The sequence below is a fragment of the Mustela nigripes genome, chromosome 1, assembly GCF_022355385.1.
Source record: "Mustela nigripes isolate SB6536 chromosome 1, MUSNIG.SB6536, whole genome shotgun sequence".
NCBI classification, from domain to species: Eukaryota; Metazoa; Chordata; class Mammalia; order Carnivora; family Mustelidae; genus Mustela; species Mustela nigripes.
In genome coordinates this window covers 111,820,499-111,830,900 of record NC_081557.1, presented here as the reverse complement: position 1 = coordinate 111,830,900, position 10,402 = coordinate 111,820,499, and the positions used below count along the sequence as shown (strand labels likewise).

Genomic DNA, 10,402 nt, shown 5'->3' with positions numbered 1-10,402 from the left:
GACAATCACCAGAGGGCAGAGCCTAGGGTCTTCTCAGGTCGGCGCTGAGCAGGCTCCCAGCCCATGCATGCAGTGTCCCAGGGGCTTGGGAATAGGTCAGAGCTTTCAGGCCTTTCTCCCCTAGAACTCCTCACCATTCAGCCTTTCTTCTAGTGATTCTGCTTGGTTTCTATTTCCCCCAACTCTTATCCATTGCCTTAAGCAGCAAAGACTCACAAATGCCTTTAAATGGTTTAAATCGAATGTCCTCCAGTAGACACCTCGCTACTGGGAGAGTTGGTGAAAGCAACAAGTCACAGAGGCATCCAAGGGTCTGGACATGGTGTTTCCCTCTCCTGAGATGGGAACATCTGTGAGAGGAGCAGGTGGCCAGCTGGTGTGGGGGGTGCAGGCACCTGACTTGGACAGAACAGATGGGGTAGGTAAGGCCCGAGATCCCCCAGGCATGTTCCTGGCATCTGGACTGAACTGGTCTTCAAAGCTGCAGACTTATTGGGGTCATCTTCAGGCTGAGGAGGAAGGTGAGGGGAGCAAAGGAGACTGAGGAGGCTCAGCTTAGACAGGAAGAGCTGAAACATTCCTCTGGGGAAAAGTGTGTCAGGTCCAGGGTCATGGGGACAGAGCTTGAGGCCATTGTGCTATGTGAAATAAGCTAGTCCCTAAAGGACTGATACTGGAGGACCCTATTTGTGAGGGACAGAGAGCACTCCAACTCATAGAGTTGCAAGGAGCTGCTGGGCACTGGGGCAGGGGATTGTTGAATGGGGGATTCAGGTCTTACGGGTAGAGGTTCAGTTTGGGATAATGAAGAAGTGGTGGTGATGGATGGAGGTAACAGGTACAGAATGGTGAATGTACTTATTTCCACTGAACTGTACTCTGAATCATGCTTATCAGTTGTATGTCAATTACATCACAGTAGGAAAGAAGTGAGTCAGGAGGACAGGGTGAGTCAGGAGAACAGAGCCAACGCAGAAGGGCAGGGATCCTGTGTCTTAGTTCTCATTCTCCTGCTCTGACCCTTGTTGGTGACTGAGCTCACAGTAGGCACTCAGTGAATGCTTGCTAAGATGCAGTGCAGGCAGATGAGGGCACTAGTGCAGACCCACCAGTGGGCACTGAGGAATCTCAACAGGATGTGCATCCAGACTGAGTGAGTGCCCACATTTCACAAATGCCAGCACAGAAATAACCATTTAAAACAAAGGCAGGTAAGCATAAGCTGTATTACAAAGCAGTGCCCATCAAGACAGTATGGTACTGGCACAAAAATAGGCACATAGACCCATGTGGCAGAATAGCGAATGCAGAAATGGACCCTCAACTTTATGGCCAATGAATTTTCAACAAAGCAGGAAAGAATGTCTAATGGAAAAAAGACAGTCTCTTCAATAAATGGTGCTAGGAACATGGGACAGCCACATGAAGAAGAATGAAACTGGACCATTTCCTTATACGATACACAAAAATAGATTCCAAATGGATGAAAGACCTCAAGGTGAGACAGGAATTCACCCAAATCCTTGTGGAGAACAGAGGCAGCACCTCTTTGACCTCAGACACAGCAACTTCTTGCTAGACACGTCTCCAAAGGAAACAAAAGTAAAAATAAACTGTTGGGATTTCATCAAGATAGAAAGCTTTTGCATAGCAAAGGAAATAGTCAACAAAATGAAAAGACAGCAAACAGAATGAGAGAAGATATTTTCAAATGACATATCAGTTAAAGGGCTAGTATCCAAAATCTAGAAGGAAATTATTCCTCAATACCCACAGAACAATAAACTAATCAAGAAATAGGCCAAAAACAAGAACAGACATTTCTCCAAAGAAGACATCCAGATGGCCAACTGACACATAAAGCAGTGCTCACCATTCCTCAACATTAGGGAAATACAAATCAAAATCATAATGAGATACCACCTTATACCAGTTAAAATGGCTGAAATTAACAAGACAGGAAACAACAAGTGTTGGCAAGGATGTGGAGAAAAGGGAACCTTCCTAAACTGTTGGTGGGAATGAAAGTGGGTACAGTCACTCTGGAAAACAGTGTGGAGGTTCCTCAAGAAGTTGAAAATAGAGCTGCCCTACAACCCAGCAATTGCACTCCTGGGTATTTACCCCAATGATATGATGTAGTGAAAAGAAGGGCAACCTGCACCCTCATGTTCATAGCAGCAATGTCCATAATAGCCAAATTGTGGAAAGAGCCTAGGTGTCCTTCAACAGATGAATGGATAAAGAAGATGTGGTCCATATATACAATGGAGTATTACTCAGCCATCAGAAAGGATGAATACCGACCATTTGCATCAACATGGATGGATCTGGAGGGGATTATGCTGAGTGAAATAAGTCAAGTATAGATAGACAATTATCATATGGTTTCACTCATACATGGAATGTAAGGAATACAGTGCAGGACCACAGGGGAAGGGAGGGAAAACTGAACAGGATGAAATCAGAGAGGGAGACAAACCATGAGAGACTCTGGACTACAAGAAGAAAACTAAGGGTGACAGATGGGAGGGGTGTGGCAGGATGGGGTAGCTAGGTGACAGATATTAAGGAGGGGACATGTTGTGATGATCACTTGGTGTTATAGGCAACTAATGAATCACTGAACACTGTGTTAAAATCTACTGATATATGTTGGCTAATGAATTTAAGTTATAAAAATTAAATTAAATTTAAAAATAAAAAATAAATCCAAGGCAGAAGCAGTACATAACTCAGAGGGCTCTGTGTTCCTGGAGGGGGGCCATGGCCATGGTCTCCAGTGGTCAGAGGACTGGAGGTCTGAGAGGTGGCTCAGTGCACCCCATACCCTGAAGCCCCATGGCCATGGCAAGGTGCACGGACTGGGAGGGAAGACCCAACCAGAGGTCATCCTGGCTCCAGGCTTCTGCAGGAGCACTCTCAGCCCTACCAGGTTGTGTTTTCCTAGAACGAGGAAGAAAACTTTTCCCTCAATTGTTCTTTTTAAAGATGGCTGCTCAGCACTGACAGGGGAAAAACATCCGACATAAAGCTGGAGCCGTCACAGCTCCAAATGACCCAGAAGTTATCAAAATTAGTGACCCCAAAGAGAGGACCCTGTGTCCCCAGGCAGTCCTCCTGTTTGCGGGTGCAGCTGGGGGCCCTAGACATGCCCGTGGGCAGTGCTGGGCTCCACGGTCTCCCTCAAGGGGACAGAAGTAGGAAACTGATCTGACAGCTCTGCTCAGGACAGCACCCCCGATGGAGACAGGAACAGCCCCTCATGATTCCTGGATGTCCTGGTGATTCCTGGGCATGGTGGGAATCTCAGCTTCTTCATGAAGGGTGTGCAGCCGAGGTGCCGTGGGTCCCACAGGTCCTCCAGGGAGAGCATCTTGCTGGGCTTGTGAACCAGCAGGTACCTGTTCAAGTGGCTCTCATCACACCGCTCAACCTCGATACCATTGGCCAGGTCAACCCCCATTGCCTGATGACAGGCCAAGGTCAATTGGTGAACCTCCACTCCAATCTCCCCAAAAAAGGCCCCCATGTAGTAAACGTCACCCTGGCCCCTAGGGATGAGACACAGTCCCACAGCCTGTGACTGTGGCCGGTGCTGGTAACTGAAGTCTTCACAGGCCACCCAGTAGAAACTGAGGTGCAGGGTGCCAAAGAGGGGGGACAGGATCTCCATGCCCACATGGTTGCAGAATTTCATTTCCACATCCACACACACCAGGTTGTCCACCTCATGGAGGAAGTGCTGCTCACAGAAGAGGCTGATCATCACCATGCACTGCAGGGACATATCCTACCAGTGCAGGGTGCTGGGGACCTCGAGGACCACCACCCTCCAGCCTTCCTGGGTGGCACACGGACCCCGCAGCAAGCTTGTGGATAAAGACCTAGTAGGTGACCCTGTGTCCCACTATGATGGGCTTTTCTGCCCTCTGCAGGAATAACTGAAGGAAGACAACCTATCTACAGGGACAAGGGGCAAGCCAGGAGGAGGGTTACTGTCAGAGGCTCACAGCAGAACCCCGGAATTGGGGGTCATGGATGTGTGCACCTTCTTTTTTTTTTTTTTAAGATTTTATTTATTTGACAGAGAGAGAGATCACAAGTAGGCAGAGAGGAAGGCAGAGTAGGAGGAGGGGGAAGCAGGCCCCCTGTGAGCAGAGAGCCAATTGCAGGGCTCAATCCCAGGACCCTGGGATCATGACCTAAACCAAAGGCAGAAGGTTAACCCACTGAGCCACCCACGTGTTCACCTTCTTCAAGGGTATAGGCCCTAAGTTGCTTTAAGCAACAGTCACTCTCCCAGCCTATCCAGAGAAAGTCTGCTCATGAGACCTCTCTATCTTCTGTTCCCAGAGATGGGGGCCATTGGCACCCCATCATACAAAGGGGAGCCTGAGGCTTCAGAGGCAAGAAACAAACCCCACAGTCAGCATGCTGGAGCCAGGAACATGCCCCCTGTGCTGAGCTCTGAGGCAAACCCTGTGGGTACCCTCCCCTGGCCAACCCCCTGGAGGTCCTGTGCCCTCCAGCCAGGAGTGGAGCACATTTGGGCCCAGCCCTCCTTTCTATAGCCTACAGATGGATAGAATCAGCAGAGCTGGCCACCTGCCCCACTTTGCTTTGAGTAGGCTGTCGCTGGCCCCCACAGAGTGATCTCTACCCCCTATAGGGTCCTCCCTTGAAGGCTACTCGGCCTCTTGCTGACAAGGTCCATCAATCAAACACTGCTATTCCTAGAAGTCATTCACCCTCAAACTCCCCCAGATCAGGAATCAGGTCCAGCCCACGGGAATTGAAAGAGGACCAATGGAAGAAGAGGGGGCTTGCTTGGGTTCCAGTTGTTAATTCAACAGAGTAAGCTCCCAGGTCCAGGTCTCCATCTCCCTGGCCCCAAGAAGTTTTAAATCTTGTCTCTTTGAGGGGAATATCTGTGGAGACTGCAGCTCCCCCATTGTCAGCAATGGTGGTGAGCCCCTCTAGACAAATTTGTTAAGGTTTTATTCATTTATTTGACAGAAAGACAAATAGAGAGGGAACATAAGCAGGGGGAGTGGAAGAGGGAGAAGCATGCTCCCCACTGAGCAGGGAGCCTGACATCCTGGGGTTCGATCACAGGACCCTGGGATCATGACCTGAGCCAAAGGCATATACTCAACGACTGAGCCATCCAGGCACCCTGAGACTGATTTTTTTTTTTTTTCACACAAGCACTAAGGCTACTTCCCTGTGTATGCCCCATACCTGGCAGGTTAGTAATTCGCTCACCCAGGGAAAGTAGGCACTACATTTAAATAGGGGACAAGGCCTCACACACCCACCAGCCACAGGTCAGGTCATCAGGGTAAGTCCAGGTCCAGCCAATGAGGGATCAAACCAGACATGAAGTGGGGAGAGAGGAGTGCTCCTGGCAGAGGGCAGAGATAATGTAAAGGCTTGGAGTCAGGCCCGAGGCACATGTGGGATGACCATATACCTGGGAGGCCCATGGAGTTGGGGGATAGGGTGGGAGATATAAGGCTGGAGAGGACGAGCAGCTGGGGAGTGGATCACAAAGAGGCTCAAAGGTTATGTTCTGAAAAGATCACTCTGAAGAATGGGCTCTGTATATCAAAGGACTGGTAGACCCTCACCCTAACCCTTATCCCCACCCTAACCCTAATCAAACACCATGCTCAATTTGAGGACTGACAGCTCTACTCTGAATCACAAAAAAAGTCCATCATGCTGGCTTTCAGTTCTTGCTCAGTATTGTACTGAAAGTTCTATCCAAAACAGTGAGGCAAGAAATAAGGAATCCACATGTGAAAGGAACAGTAGAACTAGGTCAATTCAGAGACCAGAGAAGGCATCATCTTATATAGAGAACTTCCTAAAGAATCAACAGAAATTATTACAACCAGTTCCCTAATTCTGCAAAGTTACAGGACAAAATATCAAGACACAAAAATGTCTCTTATTTGTATACACTAGCAATGAATCATCCAAAAAATAATTTAAGAAAACAATTTCATTTTAGGGAACATCAACATTGACAAAACACTTGGGAGTAGATGTAATAAAGGTGTATGTCTTGTACACTGAAAATTACAAAACATGGCTGAAAGAAAGTAAGGGAAACCTAAATAAATCTGAGGAAACCCCATGGTGATGAAAAGACATACTATTGGTAAGATGGCAACAGTACCCAGTGCAATGTGGAAATTCAATGTGTTCCCAAGAAATTTCACAAAGGCCTTTGGGAAGAATTGCACAAGCTAAACATAACAGTCATATGGAATTTTAAGAGACCACAAGATAGCCCAAACCATCTTGAAAAAGAAAATGAAAAGTGAAAGGTCATACTTCCAAAGTTCAAATCTTAATGTAAAGCAACAGCAAATAAAACATTGTGATACTGTCGCAAAGGTATGCATATACAATGAAACAAATAATACATGCTATGTTAATTTATTGAATTTAAATTTTAAAATTAAAAATTTTTATTTTTTTTATTTATTTATTTGAACAGACAGAGACCACAAGTAGGCAGAGAGGCAGGCAGAAAGAGAGGAGGAAGCAGGCTCCCCACTGAGCAGAGAGCCCGATGTGGGGCTCAATCCCAGGACCCTGAGATCATGACCCAAGCCGAAGGCAGAGGCTTTAACCCACTGAGCCACCCAGGCACCCCTAAAATTTAAAAATTTTAAAGTATGCATATAGATCAGTGGGATTTAACTGAGAGCCCAGAAATAAACCCCTTCATCTATGGTCCTCTGAATTTTGACAAGAGTGGACAACATTACAGTGGGGGGACAGAATGGTCTTTTCAACAAAGGGTGCTAGACAATTGCCTATACATATACAGAGGAATGGAACTTGACCCTTACCTCACACCATATATAAATATTAACTCAAAATAAGTTAAAGCTTTTAATGTAAGAGGTAAAATGATAAACTCTAGAAGAAACAAATGGGGATCAGTCTTCATAAGCTTGGATTTAGCAATGCTTTTAGATGTGACACCAAAGCATAAGAAGGGAAAGAAAAAAATAGATAAAATAATATCCTCAAAGTTGAAAATCTGTCCTGGGTGCCTGGGTGGCTAATTTGGTTAACTGTCCAACTCTCAATTTTGGCTCAGAATATGATCTCGGGGTCATGAGATTGAGGCCCACACCAGGCTCCACACTGACTGTGGGGCCTGCTTAAGATTCTCTTTCCCTCTCCCTCTCCCTGTCCATTCTCAAACTCTCTCTCACTTAAAAATGAAATGTAAAAAAAAATTAACAATCTTTGTACATCACAAGATACTATCCAGAAAGTGAAAAGACAGCCCCCAGAATGGAAGGAAATATTTGCACATTATTTATCTAATAAGAGTCTGTTGCCCAGAATATGTAAAGAGCTTTTACAACTTCTCAACAAAAAGACAACCCCATTTTTAAAATGGACGAAGGACTTGGATAGACCATCTTCCAGAGAAATCATACAAATGGTGAATGGCACATGAATAGATGTTAAACATCATTAGTCTTTATGGAAAGGAAGATTTAAACAGTTAGATGTCCTTTCACACAAGTAGGATTACTATGATCAAGAAAACTAAAAATAACAAAAGAATGTTGAGAAACTGAAACTCTTAAGCATGTGTTGTGGAAAATGATACAGTCTACATATAAAATAGTTTGGCATTTACTCAAATAGATCAAAATAGAACTATCATATGGTTGAACAATTGTACTCCTAGATATATACCCCCCAAATTGAAAACACTGGTTCAAACAAACAAAGAAACAAAAATGTACAGGAATATTCATAGCCGCAGCGTTCATAATAGGCAAAAACCAGAAACTGTGCAAATGTCCATCCATGGGGAAAAGGACAAACAAAATGAGGTAGACCCATAAATGACAATCTTGTTCTGCCCTATGAAGGAATGATGTAAAATGACTCATTTGTGGGGTAAAAATATGATAGTTCTTGAAAATATTAAACACAGAATTCCACTGCAGCCTATATGCCCCCTAAAATTGAAAGTAGAAATACCTTATTCAGAGCAGCATTTCTCACAACAGCCAAAAGGTGGAAGCAACTCAAGTGTCGACTGACAGATGAATGGATAAACAAAGTGTGGTTATATACAATGGAACATGATTCAGGCTTAAAAACGAAGGGAGTTCGACACAGGCTACAACACGGATTGAACCCGGAAGTCCTTACGCAGAGCGAAATCAGCCAGTCATGGAAGGACAGATACTGTATGATTCCACTTGGATGAGGTGTCTGGGACACAAAGCTGGATGTGGCAACAGGAGCCAAGGGGAAAGGGTAATGGGGAACTGGTGTTTCACTCATACAGTCTCCCTCAGAGAGAATGAAAAAGTTCTGTAGAATGATGTACAACCATGGGATGTTCTTATGTTCTTATATTTAGTCACCCTGAAAAAGTGAATGAAGGACTGATGCATGTCACTACGTGGATGGACAGTGAAAGCAGCCCCAGTGACATTAGCCATATAGAAACATCACTCGATTGGAGCCCTCTGTGCTCCTTAAATCCATAAACATTACCCAAAGAAGGGAAAGTCCTGGAAGAAGTTCCAGAAGATGAAAACTGGAAGACATTTTAGTGGTGACAGCTGAAGTGGGCCTGTGGTCTGGGTTCAAATGTGGGAACCGTCATGATTTCCTCACTTGGGGTTACATGGTGGTTCCACGGGCCAGTGTCCCTGTTTGGGGTAAAAATGCATGGAAGTAGCCCATGTGAAGTGGCAAATGTGGTAAACAAATGACAGCTGGGGAGTGTGAGGATAAAGCATATTTGTGCTGCTGTGACAAATTGGTGCAGATTTGAAATCTCTGCAGAGTAAATGACTCTTCCAGACATCCACATCGACACATCACAGAGGCAAAGAGGACATCAGACTTCGGGATGGAGGCCAAGCCCTGCCATATCCAGTTCACCCACCATGGAGAGACCACTAACCATTGGAGGAGGCCACGTTTTAGCAAGAGACTCATGGGAGGATTAAATCAGGGACCCCAGTGTCCCGGGTGCAGTAGAAGCAATGGGATTTGGAATTTCAATTCCACACAATGCTCCACGACAACCTGGCTAGAACTGTGAACAAGCATGAAGGGGAAAACTCAGTTAAGTGGACTGGGGACACCAGAAGGGGAGGCTGGAAGGGGGTCCCTGGCACTCAGTGCCCATTACAGACCCCACATTACAATCCCCCACAGGGGAGACTCATCCATTCCAGGCCCCACAGGGGAAGCCGGAGAGTTCATCTCCTACAAGAGATCCACCATTCCCACAGCTCGGCCAGTGAGAATCCTTCATCACCCTGAACCCCTTTCTCCAGGGGACTTTCCTTCCAAGCACCCCTCCCAACTTCTTCCTCCTTCTCCATGAAATGATGTTCCTCTCCTTTGTTTCTTACACTTGCCTGCGATGTGACCACAGCTTGCTCATCCGAGATTGCCATTCTCTGCTCTTCCCAAATAAACCCATTTTGCTGGTCAAGTAACTGGCAGTTTGAGTTTAAAGTGAACAGAACTAATAAATTAAAGATACTTGCAAGGAACAAAATCAATATACACAAATCACTTGCATTTCTACATGCTCTGAAGGGACCATCATAAAGAGACTACTGAGAACAATCTTATTTACTACTGCATCCAAAAGAACAAGATACCTAGGAGTCCTCTGAACCAAGGGAGTGACAGACCTGTCTTCTGACAGCCATGAGACACTGATGACAGACATGGAGGGAGACCCACAGAGATGGGAAGACACTCTGTGCTCAGGGAAGAACCTATACTGTGAAAATACCTGCTCTCCCCAAAGCCATCGACAGAGTCCCCACTATCGCTCCCAAACTTCCAGACTCCAGACCAACCCCGAAATGGGTGTGGACATGGGAAGGACCCTGCAGGGCCAAGGCCAGGGGAGCACAGGCACCAAGGCAAGCGTCCACTCCCTGACTGCAGACTGTTTGAGGAGCCCCAGGGACCAAATCCTCATGCATGCACACAAACACAGATGCGGGACCCAGGGCGCACATCAGAGCCCAGAAAGGGGAGACTCCACAGCTCCGCACCCAGCACTGCTGGAGGCCATGTCCCCACAAACAAAACCACAGAAGCCTGTGTCTACACAGCACACCATTCCTTGTGAGGTCCTGAGATCATGCACCCCATCGCCAGTTCCCACTCAGGTGGCTTCTCCTTGCCTTCACCTCCAGTGGCTGGTCCTGAAGAGGCTGGACTTTGTCAGTGTGGACGCAGCCCTAGGTCCCCCACAGTGGGTTCTGTCATTGTAGATGTGGAACCACATCCTCCACAGCTTGTCCAGTCAGGGTAGAGAGTGGCTCCACATCCTCCAGACGTCTCCACAGCAGGTCATGAGGAGGCCAGA

The 10,402-nt window shown here is 46.4% G+C and overlaps 1 pseudogene; it reads right to left on the bottom strand.

Annotated features, from left to right (window-relative positions):
- Positions 1-3,263: 3,263 nt before the first annotated feature.
- LOC132022987 (histo-blood group ABO system transferase 2-like) lies at positions 3,264-10,013 on the bottom strand (annotated as a pseudogene).
- Between the last annotated feature and the right edge of the window lie 389 nt (positions 10,014-10,402).